Below are 16,598 nucleotides of genomic sequence, written 5' to 3' on the forward strand. Positions count from 1 at the left end.
TGAGGAAGTGATTGGAAAATTTCAGAATGTTTTTACTGTGATCTATCAGTATTTTATGATCCTGAATCTTCTGGTTTTTCAGGTCAGCATTAAAAAAAAAGAATTATTTATTTATACATTACTAACAATATATATTTTAGAGGTTTTCCATATTTATTTCTTTCACCTCATCCTCGTAGCAAAAAAATCAGAAAAACAGATATTAGAATCTCAGAATCTAATTAGAAGGGGAAGGGGAAAATCTAGTGCTATTTGGATGGCACAAGGCTCTTGGGCAATCTTCGATCTTATTCTGAGTACACCTTGAGGCCAAATCACCAGTGTGCTCCTCTTCCAAAAAAAAAATCCAAATTCAAAGAATTGGTGAATAAACATAGAAAACAAATTTATGGTTACCAAGGGAAAAGACGGTGGAGAGGGATACATTGGGAGTTCGGGATCTGCAGATATAAACTACCATATATAAAATAGATAAAAAAATTAGGTCATACTGTACAGCATAGGGAACTATATTTAATATCTTGCAACAATCCCTATTGAAAAAGAATATGAAAAGGAATATATATGTACAACTGAATCACTATGCTGTACACAAGAAATTAATACAGCATTGTAAATCAACTATACTTCAATTTAAAAATAAAAGAATTGCTGAATAATATAGATAATTTGGGGAGATATTATAGGGTATTTCTTAAGAAGTCAAAAGAGAAATTTACACCAGGCAGCAGAACTCCATCACCATTACCACTTAATACCTCTTCTTTCTCCCAAAGTACTCCCTCATCCAAGATACCATCTCCCTGACTGAACTCTTTTTCTCCCCTTCTTCGCTCTCTAGAATACCTGCCCTCTATTGCACCAAGCCATTCATTTCTCATCCACAATTTGCATGCCCCACTGAACAAAGCAGAAGTCACAAACATACATCAGTGTTCCCTGAGTATGCCCTTGGGGGCTTCCCAGTCACCCAGCCTCACAAGCATACACAGTGTGCACTTGGGCCAGAGTCTATGCATCTGGTTTTATATTTCTTTCTCTAAGCAACATTGTGACATAATAAATATTATCTTTTTAGCTAAGGAAACTGAAGCTCAAACAGCATAGGTAACTTAGCCAAAATGGTACAACTGGCAAACAGCTGTAGAAATTCAAAATGAGATGCGCCTATCTCCCAATCTTATGCTATTTACTAGGTTCTGTATGTTTACTAATAGTAGACACTCAGTTAAATGCTTGCCCATGTGACGCATTGGGCCATGCACTTCACATATCATGTAATTTAGTCCTCACTGTGACCCAACCATGAGTAACGTTATCATCCCCATTTTACAAATGAGAAATCTAGGGGTCAGCAAAAATAAGGCACTTGCCTATGGTCATAGAGCAAGAAAATAGTAGAGGCAAGACAGAATCAGATCCATCTGGCTCCTTCCTCTAACACCTTCCACCCCATCACACCACTGAAAGGGAGCATATTGATGCCCCAACCCAACACTCTATATGGCTATAACAAGTCCCTTGGGAGGCATTAATACAAGATGATTTTCTAGTTTCTCTTTAAACATTTTCAGTGACAGGGTGCTCACTACTCCATGATCTGGATCATGCCCAGGTTGGATACTCTGGTAATAAGAGATTTATTTGTTTTGAATCAAAGGCTGCCCTTCTTTAAACTTACCCTATGGCTTCTACTGTTCTGTCCTAAAAAGAAACAATTTTCTCTGGCTCCCTTACACAGCATAACTCTTCAAGTATTTTAATCATTTTCAACAGTGTAGAGTACACTTATTACACTCAATGCAGTGAGTTAGATGCTCAGACTGTAACAATGAAAACACAGTCACTGCCTCTTATAGCTTACTGGTTAGGAGAGAAGCTCATAAAATAAATTATACAAACTGATACGTAACTAAAAATGTCATCAGTAACACTGAGGAAAAATATAACAGAGTATTGGAAATATATTTCAAGGGGCTTTGGTCTGAATTGGGTTGAGATGGGTATTCTGGAAGGATTCTCTGAAAATGGGCTATTTTTAAAATGAGCAGGAGGTAACAAGACAAAATACGTAAGACAGTATCAGTGAAGATTTAGTAAAGAGAAAAAACAGTATGTGCAAGCCTTTGAGGCTGGAGGAAGAACAGGCCTTCCAGCAATGATAGGAAGGCCACTGAGGCTGAACCAAAGAGCAACTGAAAGGCTCAGTAAAGATCAAGTGGGAGAAAAACACAGGTTCCAGTTCATATGTGAAAGTCCACACACACCACGGAAATAAAAATTTTGATCTTCGGTAGCAATAAGTACACTTAGCACACAAATCTAGGTTTCTAATATCATTCTCTAAAAAAAAGAGGAAACAGGGCTCCTTGGAGAAAGGAGTGGGATAGGAAATATACAAGGTGAACCTACAGAATAATGTAGTGTCTGAAAGTAAGAAAGCGCTCAAAAATACAAAACAAATTAAAAAATGATGGATGTACACCAGAAATTGACACAATATTGTAAACTGAGTGTACTTCATTTTTCTAAAAAAATGGAGCTGCCAAAGGGACACAGCAGCTAAGAGAGCTTCCAGAGGCCAAAGCTAGAAGAGTCTGAGCAGAACCATAATTAAGTGTCAAGGATTATAACACAAAGTATAAGATAAATATTCATGAGTCGAAGATGATATAAATGAATAATTCAATAAATAAATAAATAATTAAGAGACAGTAGACAAATCTCTGTACAGAAGAATTCCAAGGAACTTACATAGATGCTCTGCCTTCAAGGAGGAAGATCATAATTTCCAGTCCTTAAGAGTGAGCTGCCCACAAAGACTTCCTTCCAAAGAGTTCAGTACAGAAAGAGGGAAAGAAGAGGAACTTTAGAGACAGAAAGCTGGCAAACACCGCCCTCAGCTAGGTGAGCCACGTGGACACTGACAGAGATAAGTCAGGGTCAGCATGTGCCTTTGGGATGAAGTGATGAGAATGGCACTTGACTTCCATGATCTTCCTTGCAAAAACACATACTTCCACTCTAGTCATGAAAATAAAAGATCAGACAAATCCCAACAGAGGGACATTTTACAAAATACCTGAACAGCAGTGTCTTAAAAATGTGAGGGTCATTAAAAACAAAGGAAGTTAGAGAAACTGTCACAACCAAGAGGAACTTAAGGAGACAGGATAAGTAACAGTCATGTGAAATCTTACACAGAATCCTGGAGCAGAAAAAAAATGGCATAAGGGACAAAGGAAAACTGAATAAAGCGTGGACTTTAGTTAATAATAACACATCAGGACAGGTTCATTAATTGTGATAAATTTGTTATACTAATATAAGACATTAATATTAGGGGAAATTTCATGTGGGGTATATGGGTATAGTACTCTGTACTTTCTTTCCAACATTTCTGAAAATTTAAAACAATTAAAAATAAAATGTTTTCAAAGGAAAGAAAGGAAAAAATGGCCCATATCTGAAGTCACAGGCCATGTCTTAAGAATATTTCCACCAGCTCACTCTGCAATAGAAGATACCCATTTGTTTCTCTGTTTTGCTATCCCCTTGAGCAACCTCATCATCCCTGTAAATGATCCACTGAAGGCATCCTGGTCTCACAGTTCATAAACTTGCTGAACTTCAGAGATCTCCCCCTCTGCTTCTGGCTGGCCACTTACACATGGTCCTATCAGACAGGAAATACCTGCTTTAAATACCCCCAACCTCCTGTTCTCCTATTTGTTCTACTCCCTGAACCCAACCTTTGGGTTCCCTGTGATCCCAATGTATCAACTCTCTTTCTTACACTGTGCCTTTCAAGAGCTTGCCTGGGCCCCAGAACCCACAATTTTTGCATAAGTTTAGCATCACCCTAGATTCTCTCATGCCCTTTGCATTCAGCAACTGCTGCTCCCCCAGACCCCCAGGCAGCTGATCTTCCAGTCCTGCTCCCAGAATGCTCAGGGCTGTGGGCAAAAATCAAAGTACTGAGTTGACTGGCCCCAGAATAACAATATTCTGTCCTGGTTGGACTTCTAATGGAGTTCACTGATCCCTTTTCTTTTCCCTAAGCGCCCTTGTCCCAAGTGTTCTCAACAGCCTTCCAGGACTTTGTCCACCCAGTTTGAGTGCCTAGCTTACACCCTCCCTACTTCATTTCCTAAAGGAGAATTGCCTCCTGTCTGAGAAGATCGTGCCCATCCAACTCTAACCTCTTTAGCTTCCTCTACCCTACCCTGGCAGGAACACCCTTTCCTACTCTCATCCTTCCCACCTCCTCAGCCTCACCTGACAGCACATTCCCCTCTCTCCACCATCTTCTCATCTTTCCTAAAGGAAAAACTGTCAGAGATCTTTACTGCTCTGCCCCTAACCACTGTTTAAAACCTCTCTCATTTCCTGAAGGGGGCCTGTCTCCTCAATTGTCATTCTCTCTCTTCCTGTCTCATGATGTCACTGTCTTCTTCCCTGTTCACTTCTTCTCCTTGGCTTTCAAATGTCTCCCCAACCTACAAACAAGCTTTGCTTAACTGTACTTCTGATTGCCAGACAATGACACTGCATTCATTAATCATCTGTAAATGATTCTGTTTGATAGGCATTTTTTTTCCAAAATGTTAGCTGAAGGAAAGAAAAAAATATGATAATAAAATGCAATACTGGCAGTGAAAACCTGGGCATGACTAGTAAGGATGCTGTTTAGCTCCATCTCAGTCATGTTCTATGGTTCTCTAATTCATCTGCCATTCTTCTGTGTTTCCAGAGCTTCTGGATACGGATTCTGTGACAGAGCTTACCTTATCCTGTCTTCTGTTTCACTAGATTGTTGACGTGCCTAAAATGTTTTGAAGGAAGATTTCACATTTTATTTATCTCTAACATAGTGTTTTGTGAACCATAGCTATTAATTATTATTAAAAAGAATAAGTAGAGAACTGGCTTTTTTTTCCAGGCTCACTATTAATGTTAGTTCTTAAAAATAATTTTAATACTCTATTCCTAAAAGCATTTGAAGTTGCTATTTTCCTTGTTAAGAAGTACAAAGAAAGAGGGTGGTATATAGCTCAGTGGCAGAGAGTGTCCTTAGCATGTATGAGGTCCTGGGTTCAATCCCCAGCACCTCAAAAAAAAAAAAAAAGGGGGGAGAAGTACAAAGAAAGAAAAATGAGGAACACAGCCTGAGGACCTAGATGATATGGAAAATCACACCTGCCATTCATTTGATATAGATTCTACATGCTGCCAAGGTAGGTCCTTGAGAGCAGAGTCCCATTTTGATGTATGCTTTGTATGGTGCCTAGGTCAATGGAAATCCATGGTGAATAAATTGAGGGTGGAAGCAATGTGACTGATGGATACAGCAAGGAACTCGAGTCCTAGCATCTATTTTCAGCTCTAGAATCACAGAGATAGCCTTTGGCCTCTAAAATGAGGTTCTGAAAGTTAAATTTTTCAGCCTTGGGATCAGAAATAATACCTGCACATCTAGCTGGTTTCAAAAAGGTTTTGCTTAATATAATAGCCACAAAAGAAGAAAGTATTGCTCTTTCCTGAGCAGAATAAATCAATAGCCCAGCATTCCAGAGAGGTCTGCATTAAAATGACAAAAACACATTCTACTCATTCTCCTAGGTTCTTTCCTTCCAAATAACTGTATTTGTAGTCCTCTTTAATTAGAGCTACTGGGTTTTCATAGTTGCTTAATTGAACTCGGGAAATATCAATTCTGTGATGCCTCTAGGAACGTGATTCCAATTATAGGGCCAATCTGTCAGTAAAAGTGAAGAGGCCAAAACATTTTAAAGGCAGAGTTACAGAGAACAAAGAATGAATATAATAAGTAGGAGGGAAACTTAGTAATTAGTCTTGCTATTAGTTAAGTCTCATAGAAGCTGCTCATAGACTTTGACTTTAAAATCTTGAAGGCAAGGCATGGGTTTGTAATTCAGCACTCTGAGCTCAGATGGCTCAAGCAGCTATTAGGGACATTGTCTCCTTTAGGGATGACACCATCCCGAGGTGTCAGCATGGCCTCTGCTGTGACAGATCCAGCACCAGCAGCAGCTGGATCAACTATAGTGAGAGGGAGCCCACAGTTTTGAGCTTCTGTGTGTTCTCCTTCTGTGCCACCATGACTCTTCTGTCATTGATCTACTCTGCATTCTGGGTGGCTGAGGACAGAAACTGGCTGGCATTATGTGGATGTCATCTACTCACCTGGTTTTTCAATGTTTCTTCTGTGATATATGTTCTTTGTATTAGTTACTCACTATTGTATAACAAATTACTCCCCAGATTAAGCAATTTAAAACAATACATGTGATTATTTCAGCTTCTGTAGGTTAGGTATCTGGGCACTGCTTCTATGGCTCCTCTGCTTCAAGTATCTCGCAAAATTGCAATGAGGTTTCTACCAGGGCTAGTATCCCTTCTCATCTGAAGGCTAAACTGGGGAAGGATCTGCTTCCAAGCTCAAGTGGTTGTTGGCAGGGTTCAGTTCCTTGCAGGCTGTTAGAGTGAGGGCCTCAGTTCTTTGCTGGCTATTGATCAGAGACTGCCTTCAAGCTCTTGCCACATGGGCCTCCTAACTATGGTGGTTTGCTTCTCCAAAGCCAGCAAGAGAGATAGAGACAGAAGCAGGGAGGAGAGAGTCTGCTAGAAAGACAGGAAAAATTGCCTTATGAAACAAAACCTGGAAGTAACATTGCATCATCTTTGCCACAAGATATTGGCTAGTTATAGGAGGTAAGTCAGCCCATGGTAAAGAGGAGGGGATTACACAGGGTGTGGACAACAGGAGACAAAGATTATTAGGACCATCTTAGCATCTGCCTGCCATAATGTCTGATGGGTATTGTCATGAGACACAGAAATTCACGCATTTTATGCCCTCTCCCATAGGTCTATCTACTTGCCTCTTCCTCAGGCTTGCTTTGCTCTTTTATCTTCTAGTATTGCTCCTTCCTGACTTCTAAACAACCAGCTGAGCCATTTGCCACTTCCCAGGAGTATGTATATCATTATCCTTACCTCTGACCACCCTCCACAGAAAGCTGAAGATGAATTATCTCTGCCCACTAGGAAAATTTCCCTTCACCAAATTTTTCATCTCTGAGTTGGGACAGAACAATTTCTTTTCAGCTCATATTAACATATTAGGTAAGATAACTTATTCATGAACAAGGCTCAGGTTTTGTTTGGGGCTTTTTGATTTTTGTTTGTCTTAGTTTTAAAAGTACATTTATTGCTTTACTCTTGATTGCAAATAATGTCAATTACATGGAAAATAAGCCTAATACAAAGACATTACTTCTAGAGATAATTACATCTGCTTATACATGCATGCAAATATATAAATACACATTCATATATGCAAATATGAAAATACACATACATACATTTCACATACATACTATTGGATCTGGTGTGTGATTTGGCTGCTGCTGCTATTTCATGGACAGGTAGAAGACACATATTCCCAGGACCAGAGACAAAGAACTTTACTACTCATAGCACAGCAAGCAGCATAAGCATCAAAATCTTCATATCAGTTCCCCTTGTCCCCAAGTCCTATGAGGATAATGTGTAAAGCCCAGAGTTTTAACTTTTCCATCAGGCCATAGAGAGCATGCCACCAGGCTATAGATGTGAGCTGATGGAGAGATGTCAGTGCAACAGGTGCAGGTAATTTGGGATTCTGGGCTACCTGTCCAGGTAAATGACCATGCCTTCCTGGCCTGCCGAAGTCTGATCCCTAATTCTCATCTCCATCACATAACGGATGGCTACTTTACCTTCCCAAACTTATGACTTGTTTGATCTGACAATATTCTCAACAGGCAGCTCCAGCTACATGGTCACTCAATGTCCCATGGTCAAGCACTTTGTCTCTATTAAGACCCAACAGCACAGCAGGAACTGCCTTTTGAGCAGTGATTAGCTCTTGCTGTGGATAACATGTCCTTGCTCTAGAACACAGCAGCATGTGCTATGACTTCCCACTCAGGCCTTGGAGAGATCCCACTCAGCTTTCTCATCTAAGTCGATACCTTCAGCATCTTGCACCTACCAGTTCTTGTGGTCCAAAAGGCAGAATTGCACTTAACCTGTTATAAAGCCATCTCTTGCTCTCTGGGTCTGATTCAAAATTTGCAGCCTTCTGAGTCATTTTATAAATAGATCGGAACAATATTTTAAAGTATGGCACATGTTCTTTCTAAAATAAAAACAACAACAACAAACAAACCCAAGACCACTAAAGTAATCTCCATTTCACTTCAAAACTCTTGTTCTTTATGCTTATAAATCCATTCCATATAGATCACCTGAAACCAAATTAAATCATTTTTAAAAAGATCTTTTTTAAAGTATGCCTACAACATACTTATTCTCCATATCAATGTTTTTCCTAAGCTGTATGTAACTGATCAAAGACCACCTCAGTAAAGCTTATGAAAGGGACCTTTGGTGTAATCAAACCTGACTCCACTCGTGAAACAGGATTCCTTTCTGTAACATCACTAAGTGGATATCTATCCATTGTTCCACTGTTCCAAGTGTTGGAGAATTCGTTTATTCCATTTGCAAAAAGTCCTCAGCAAAGCAAAATCTGAATCTAATCAAGTGCAATAAAAATGTTAGACCACATATTTTCATGTCATAAAGCACTATTGCATGATAAAATGAGACTAAAGAAATATTTAGGAAACGTCTGGGCGATAGTATTGTTTCTGAGCATGAAAATTTTGCCTTCCTTTCGTCATTACTAATATACGATCTAATGATTTCCCAACGAGAAAACATCCTGGGCTAGCAGACAGCTGGGGGACAGGTGAACGAGCCTGCAAAGACTTCAGTCTCTGTTGTGGCCTGTCTTGCATTTTGATGAGCTGGTGGGAGACAATATGAGCAACTGGAAAAGAACAGAGTGTAGAGTTTAAAAACCATCTGGCTTCAAATCTCAGTTACACAACTTGTTCCAGGTCTCACTAGATATGTGAAGTTCAAGTAGAAGCGTAAGCTCTCCGAGTCTCTGTTTTCCTCATCTGGAAACTGAGAATAGTAATAACTACTTTGCAGAACTGTTAAGAGAAGCAGACGATTCAGATTAAGCTGATACAGGCAAATGTCCTTTATAAATAACAAGGTGCTACACAAATACAGGTATCATTAAGCCCTCCAGTACTTAAAGTGCATGAGTGAATGTAAAATAAGCTGGAGATGAGAGAGAAACTAAAAGCAAAGCAAGATACAAGAGGAATGAACAAAAAAGGGAATGAAAAAGGGAAAACACACACTGGGAGAGGAGAAAAATCTCTTCTGCCCCCTGCATTTATTACGAGTAACTTCTTTATATCCAACATTGTGCTACATGTTACCATTTTACATAGTAATAAGAAAGCAGGAGAAAAGATGATCCTGACTTCAGCAAGTATTTCCTATTACAGTTTAGAAGCAGAAGAGCCGGATTTATCATTTAGTTGACTTCTTTGTGGTTTTGGTTAAAGATATGGCCAATGTGAGCCTCATTTTCCCATCTGTAAAATGGGAATGATAAATCTCTCTCTCCCCAGATTGTTGATGAGAAATGATTGAAAAAGCATCTGGGAAAATATACTACGAACATGAGAGCTATCAGTGTGGTTCTGTTCACAAGCACAGATTGGCTGGTACAAATATTGAAAGGACAGCAATTTGATATTTGAAGCACGAGTCGGGGAGCAGCAGTGTAATAATCAGGATGAAGAATCTTTGGGAAACCATATTTATTTTCCTATAGAAATTACAATGAAGACTTTAGCTCAAGGAGAGAGAGTAAGATTCGATGCCATCAGGCTACGTTCCAGAGTTTCAGATTCTTCATACACGCTTGGAACTCATCATCTCTGTTTGACAGATAGGGCCATAAACCTGCAATAGGACAGTCAAACGTAATTAAAAACTAAACGACTGTTCTGTAATGAGAAACCAGTTTTCCTTTTTTAACTGCAACAGCCTCGAGTGTCACAGTCTGGCTCAATGAGACGAACAGAGGAATACAATTCAGGGAGAGAAACAGTGACTTAAATATCAGCTTTACCACTCTTCGTGGTTCTTTGGGCGTCTAATTGTTCGAACAGAGTTTCCCTCCCTGAATGGGTGATAACTGCAGATTCATAGTATTTGGACTCAGATTTGTTTGTCTGCTTGTTTGTTGTGTTTTCTGCATAGCAAGTTCCCTTTTTCTGGGAAGAGCACTCCTATTTCCTTTGGTAGAATGGGCTCTTTAACTCCGTGCAGTCTTGGTGGATCCTAAATAAAGATATTATTTCTCTCTTGAAGGGAAGGCTAGGGAATTCATGAATCAAGTTTGGCCACTATGACCTTGAGCATAAAGACAAAGGGCTTGAACAGGTGACTGGAGCTGACTCATCCTTAGTGTTAACTGATGAGAATGGGGTTAACTCATGCTACCTGATTTCCCAAGAGCTCCCTTGTTTCCAAACCCTTCCCACTATTCTTCCTCAAATGTTCCTTTGGTTCTGTGAGTCAATCTGTATGCTTTCATGAAACAACCTTTGTTTAAATTAGACAGAACCAAAACCTAACGAACACCCCAAGACAACCAAAGTTGGGAAATGCAATGACATCCCAACCTTGCAATATTGTAATCATTTCAGTCAACTACAAGACTTGTGGCGACAAGCGTTATTCAGATGTATTTGCCCATTGTGCAGTTAACATAGGAGACAATGTGTAAGTAAATCTACCTGTCCTTACAAGGCACAAACCCCAGGTGTCGTTCAGTTTTACACAGGAAAGAGGAACCCTTAGTGGTATCTAGACCTGCCACAAGTAGAAGTTTTGATGTAGTCCAGTTTATTTTGTTATTGTTTTATTGCTGGTGCTTTTGATGCTACATCCAAGAAATCACTGCCAAATGCAATGTCATGAAGTTTTGCCCCTGTTTTCTTCTAGGAGTTTTGTAGTTTTAGGTCTTACATTTAGGTCTTACTGTGAATTAGTATTTTTATGTGATGTAAGTTCACAAATAGAAATTTAAACATCATTATTACCCTAGATATTCTGGCATCACTGACTGGAATTTCTAATAAAGGTGGTATATTGAGTCAGGATCCCTAAGAAGAAGAGGAGATGGGCAATTTCAGATAGTCCTTCAGGCAGTGTAAGGAAAACTGTGGTTTGGTAACGTGTGGTTTTAGTACCTTCCCGCATCCTTTATAACAGCCCTCTCTGCCCTTCCAGTGCTCAAGATCGATCCTCCTCCAGGTCCTTCAAGATCCTACTCTCTTTAGACTTCAACCAAACCACCACCAAGGAAAGTGCTGGGAAAACAGCTAGCCTTTGTGGAGCACCTGAAAAAGTTTGCTCACATCTGCTAAAGAAAGGCTCCATCTGCCCCATTCCTCAATTCCCATATGAGGAATTCAAAGACTAAACACCTTTCAAATCCAGTTATTCTTTCAGTCATTTATTCACTTATTCTTGTGTTTTCATCAGTAACTCTTGAGTACCAACTATGCGGCACACACCATGCTAAGATCTAGAAACATGAATCTCCAGCGTGGGAGGTAGAGATAATACAAGTGATTCATTAAATAATTCCAAAGAAATCACTGAGGATGGTAGGTTCCCAATTTGATATTTGGGAGCAAAGAAATCTTTGGCCAGGAAATCTTGGATTCATACCTCACAGGATCCAATGTTTGAGGTCAGCCCACATTCTGCTGAGATCTTTTATAATAGATATAATCAGATTTGAAGCCATAGTATTTGGAATTTTGATCTGATGAGAGACTAGACGGTATAAGAATAAGCAGGAGGAACGATACCACACTGTCCCTGGGGGGATCTAGCGACAAGTCAGTGCTAGCTCATTCTCACTAACTCTTTCTCATCAAAAGATGACTGCCCATTAAAATCCAATAAAAACAAATATGGAAGTCCATTTCTTTGCTAACTCCAAACAGAGCCACAGATGCAACTTGCATGGATGGCTAATAAAAAGCTGATTTTTCCAAGATTATGCTACTTTGACTTTGTCCACACACTTTTCAGTTGCAGTCTCAGGCACGGTAAGAATATATCCTTATCCCCCTATTTTGAAGCAGATGTAAATATATGATGTAGAACGCATATGGTTTCATGCAGATTTTTACCTGAGATAGAGGATGAAAATTGCCCTTTACAGAGGTTTTATTTGTTTTAATTGAGATTTGTTTTTGTTCTTATTCTTTTTTTTTTTTTTTTTTTTTTTTGGTGGGGGGGGGTTTGGCTTTGGTTTTGCTTTTGGTTTGGGTTTTCTGAGGATGAGGGTTTTTCCCTCAGGAATCTCACAGTCCGACTCCAGGAGGTGGCATCTTCCAGCAGTTCCCATAGAACCCAACTGTCAACTTAGAAAGGACAAAAAATTAAAACTGTACCAGATGACTCCTTTTTGTCAGAAAATGAGCTATACCTTAAGCCTAACTGCTCTGTAAGTCCACTGAGAAGGGGGAGGTAAAAGGTCTGGGATGAAAGGTTTCTTACAGACAATGAAAAGATCTCTAAACTGAATCAACAGGACAAACACACCCAAACCCCTTGTTTTCTGACACGAACAGATACTTCAGATGCACAATAGCTTGTATTCATGAGATGTCCAGCCGTTGAAAGCTTTCTTCAGACTTTTTGAAATATCCCCTTAATGAGAAATTAAAGCTAAAAGAGTGATGGTATCAGAGAGATTTTTCCCCCTACTTTTAGATGGAGAAACAAAATCCCTGAATACTCTTTTGTGACTGGACTTACTGACTATTTCTGGAGGCTTGGAGGAATTATTTTCTGTGGCCATTTAGAAGACTCAGTTTAGGTGGGAAAGGTTCAGACCTGTCAGCTAACCCATCCTCCCTCGGGGAGAATTCATAAGAAAGAAGAGTTTGAACACTGATAGGCAGCACTTAGGAAGGGCTATTCATCTCAGCTCAGAGGTCACTTTACCTGGACAATATCCTATTTTCATTTATTGAGCAACTGCACTCCGCTAGGCACCTGATGAAGCATTGACCCAACCGAGATCTCAGCTCCTAAATTATAAAAAGGGAGGCAGAAAGCAAAGGCAGAGAAAGATGAGATGCAAATTCAGTGGACCTAATCGTGCAGGAATTCTGGGTGAGCCAAGGAGAACCGGGCTTCTGTCAGCTTCCCGAAGAAGCAAGAGGTATAGACAACCCAGTGTGGAAATCCAGCAACTCAAAATTCAGATGACGTTTCTTCCAACTGGGTAAGCTGGCTCCCAGGCAGCAGCATGATGGGTGGTAACCTACCAGATTAAAACTCAAATTTCATGGATGCTTTCAGAATACATTTAAGATTCTGAGGCCTCCTGTCTTAGAATCAGTGGTATGACTTAGTGTCTGGGGCCTGCTTTGTGACCAGCAGAGATTCTGACTGTCTCATTAATCATCGTGTCCCCAGACCTGGCACAGTGCCTGAAACACAGTAGACTCTGAATAAACATGTGATGAATGAAGGAAAGAGAAAAGGAAAATAAAATAAAGTAAGCCCCAAATTATTATTAACATGTGCTGCAGATCACTTATTTCTATTTAATTAAGGTTCTAGTTGTTTCTTCCTGTTTTGACTTTCCATTTTGTCCAATTTGATAGACCAAAAGTTCCAATGTTAAGAGTTTTTTTCTGTTTGGATTTTTAGATTAAAGCTGAGGGGAGACACCATGAACGTGTTATTTTTGTCTCTCCTGCCATTAGCCTCCAGCAAGACTTCGTCTTTCTCTTTATTCCTTTACCCACATTATCTTCTCTCTCTGCCTCAAGGATGGGTGGGCCCACATTTCCGGGGGGGGGGGGGGGAACCTTATTTAGGAGCAGAGCGATCAGTCTTTATTGGGCACGCACCTCCATAGGCCAAAGCAGGAACAGAACACAAGGGATGCTCTGGCTGTCTCTTCTTCCCCTGCTTCTGCACTCTGGGGACTCCCCACTCACAAAACTCAAAGGAAGTAAGGCAGGTACCAGAGCCTGCTTCCCTCTTTCTCATTCCATATATCCTACCCTTCTCTTCCCTGCTCCACTTTTTTCATGCTGTCTTTACTTCTTTCTCATTCTTCCTCCTGGCCAGATTGAGTCTATCTGTCCTCCTATCCTCAGACACTCCTCTTCTCCCAGTAGGTGAGGGGGCACAGGCTGCTCCTTTCAAGATCTCTGTTGCTTACAATCCCTAAGTTGCTCAGCCCATTCAGGGCTAAGCATGGCTGAATTAGGTAGTTATCCTCAAGATGAACTTTAGATTCTCTCAAACCTCTTCACACAAACACACACACACACAAATCTCTGCCCATCAGGCTACCATATCAGGAGCGTGTCAGGAGCGTGCTTTCCTCCCATTCAGATCAATTTTCCATCATTCCTGCCCTGAAGCAGCAGTGTGGAAGATCATTACAGAAAGGTGCATGCTATCTGGGATGCAAAGATGAATCACTTAATAGATGGGTTCATTGTCAGTCAGTACACTATAGCAACGAATAGCATGGACTACGGTATCAGACTGCCTGTGTCTGAAATCTTAGGTCTTTATGTAATTAGCAAGAAGACTTTTGCATGTTCCTTCTCTCTGTTGAGAAACTGAGTAGTTCCACCATCTGCAAAATGGAGATAACTGTAATACCTATCCCAGAGAGTTGTGACTATTAAATTAGCATAGATAGATGCATTACTGGTAGATGGAGATAGATGACAGCTAGCTAGATAACTAAAAAAAAAAAAGCAGTCCTTAACATGAGGAAGTTGGCGGGGCGCTCACAGCCATGACATGTTATTCTCCTTTTGACAAAAAACATCTCACTGGATACCAACCTCAGACCAAGTTACTCAGAGACCATGATAAAGACAAGGCAGAGCCATTTCACAATTTTGTCTAAGAACAGACAAAAACAAGGTCACTGTGCTGCCCATAAAATGTTAAACACCGCCCACCTTGGCTAACATGAGTAACTGCTTCTTCTCTACCAAGAACAGCTTTATTCTGGTTCCAATCTCCCCTCTCTATAGATAAGATTGAATGAGCTACTTGATCATAAAATTGCCCGTGCTTTTTGACAGCATCCAATTTAGAAGGAATTCCTGCTTTCTTAGACCTTCGCCCAAAATCCCTCAATTAGATCCTAAATCCTTTATTAAGTACTTTGTAACACCCTATTATTGAGACGCCCCACAGAGCCCTTCTCTTGTTCTCCTTGGTTCTCCCTCTGGGTGACTAATAATAAACTCGACCTGCTCAACTCCTGGGGTTCACGTGGTTTTTGGCTGAAGGGCACTGATGCTAGAGAGATTAGAGAGAGATGAGAGAGAGAGGAAAGAATAGTGCCTACTGGCACATAGTAAACGTTTGAAAAGTCTTTCCTCTCATTATTATTATACACACCTTGGGAGTCTTAAGTACAGGACAGGGAAATCATGTGAGACATAAGAACTGAGAAGAAAATCCAGAAGGTCAGACCTATCAATCAGATAATAAAACTAAAGTATGTGTCTCTGACAGAAAGTCAGTCCAGAAACAATGAGATAACTGGTCCTGAAGAGCTCATAGGGACGTGAGGTCAGTAAACAAGGCATATATATTAAAACGGTTAACACAACGTCTGGCACATACAAAGCATGCAAAAACACAGCTATTTTTTTATCATCTTCATCAAATGCTCAGGAAGTCACCTGCCAGTAAGATGTTTGCTCTGTTTGTACACTGTGAGTCTAAGATGGACAAGCACACTTCTTCTACTCTGAAATGGCACATGACAAAGCACTGGGAGGTTCTACTTTCAAACTCTTGGCTTTCTTGCCTGTAACTGGAAAGCACAAATATGTTTTCACACGGTCATCAAATCGCTATCATTTGGCACTCTGTGGCACGGCCCCACGACAGTCATTTGCAGTGTAAATTCAAGTCACATCGCAGCAATTTTGCTATCACTCTTACCGTAAAGTCACCTTGCAGGTTTCCTCTACGAGGCTGTGATTATTTTTCAACTTTACCGTTGAGCTGATTTGTTTTCCATTTGCTTATTGATGAATTTTGCTGTTAACCATTACTGTTTGTTCAGTAGCTAGTAGCAAGCCCAGGGACTCTGCACAGGGCAAACCTTACAAGCTGGCGAGAAGAACAGGTAAAACTAATGCGGATCTAGCTCACATTGTTCATTCTGCAACCTGTGTTCCAGGCACTTATCGATTTATCCCACTGGTCAAAAGAGCACGCTTACAACAAAGTCATGGAGAGTGAAAAGCAGCATATCTGTGTCCATTATTTATTCATCCCCAAGTCATGTGGATGAAAAATACTAACCATTAGCACCAGAAGAGCAATCTTTTATGATAATCATGCCATTGCTTTCTTTACTGCTCACCTTCATGCAGTGCTACCTGCAGCAAACACAGGGGAGTCTGGTAATTGATCCTTAGTGACTCTTCTCCCAGAGCATAGGTGTGGGCATCAGAGCACGCAGTGTCAGGCTTCAGATGGTCGTCTTGTCACAGCCAAATATATACACGGTGAAAATCAGTTCAAGCAAGTTGCCAGGGTTTTTAAAGTTTATGTATCATTCTAATGTGACA

The sequence above is a fragment of the Camelus bactrianus genome, chromosome 10 (assembly GCF_048773025.1).
Source record: "Camelus bactrianus isolate YW-2024 breed Bactrian camel chromosome 10, ASM4877302v1, whole genome shotgun sequence".
NCBI classification, from domain to species: Eukaryota; Metazoa; Chordata; class Mammalia; order Artiodactyla; family Camelidae; genus Camelus; species Camelus bactrianus.